This window comes from Mus caroli, chromosome 15 (genome assembly GCF_900094665.2).
Source record: "Mus caroli chromosome 15, CAROLI_EIJ_v1.1, whole genome shotgun sequence".
NCBI lineage: Eukaryota > Metazoa > Chordata > Mammalia > Rodentia > Muridae > Mus > Mus caroli.
Genome location: NC_034584.1, coordinates 90,875,723 through 90,876,537, shown reverse-complemented (window position 1 = coordinate 90,876,537; position 815 = coordinate 90,875,723). Strand labels below are relative to the sequence as shown.

Genomic DNA, 815 nt, shown 5'->3' with positions numbered 1-815 from the left:
ACTGCCATTTGTTGACTCCTCAGGTAAGCAGGGGATTGGGCCACGGGTCTTACTCACCATTCCCCAGTCTCATGTCAAAGGCTCCAAACATCTCTATCGGTTGCAGGATTTCCCCTGTCCAATCACATTAGGGCAGCAGGAGGTCTGTGATTGGACAGGGAAAAGGAAGGTGGAGCTAAGAGTTGCAGAGACAGAGAGCTTAGGAGAGGGAGGAAAAAGGAAGATGGCGGCGGCCGTGAACCAGCGTGGCCTTAACCAGCCATAGTTATGATATTATAAGGTTAGAATAATTGGGATAAAGCTTTTATCATTATCAATTGGCTCTGAAAGTATTGAAATGGCTTCTTGTAAATTGAGAGTTTATTGATACATAAAATTGGCTTAAGATTTGATAAACTTTAAGAGTTTTGATTCTACCGGGTAAATGGGCTTTGAGATGGCTGACTGTGGGGTGTGTGGGCCTTTGTGTGGTAGTGAGAGGAACTCAGGGGGCTACCCACCGAGAGTTGGTGGGCAGAGAGACCGCCGAGTTGAAATTACCCTGCTGGAGCCCTGTGGCTCTCCAGTGCAGACAGCGACAGCATCGTAGGACTCTGCCGGTTTGCTTTTTTAATATTTCCCGCAACATCTATCCTCATAGATTCCCTCCCCTTTCCAAACTTTAATTCATATTCTTCTGTCTTTCTGATCCCAAAGCAGCATTGAGAATGTTTTCATATGTATTTATATGTGTGCATGCGTGCACATGTATGTGTTGTGTGTAGTGTGTATTCACATATATTCATTGCTTTCAAAAATGTATTTTTTTTTTTTTT

General features: G+C 43.8%; 1 long non-coding RNA gene across 1 annotated transcript in view; it reads left to right on the top strand.

Moving 5' to 3' along the window:
* Window positions 1-212: 212 nt before the first annotated feature.
* Window positions 213-815, top strand: part of LOC115029401 — a 5,687-nt gene continuing 5,084 nt past the window's right edge. The window contains exon 1 of the long non-coding RNA XR_003834953.1: window positions 213-280. This is a non-coding gene — a long non-coding RNA (uncharacterized LOC115029401). The remainder of the gene's footprint in view (window positions 281-815) is intronic.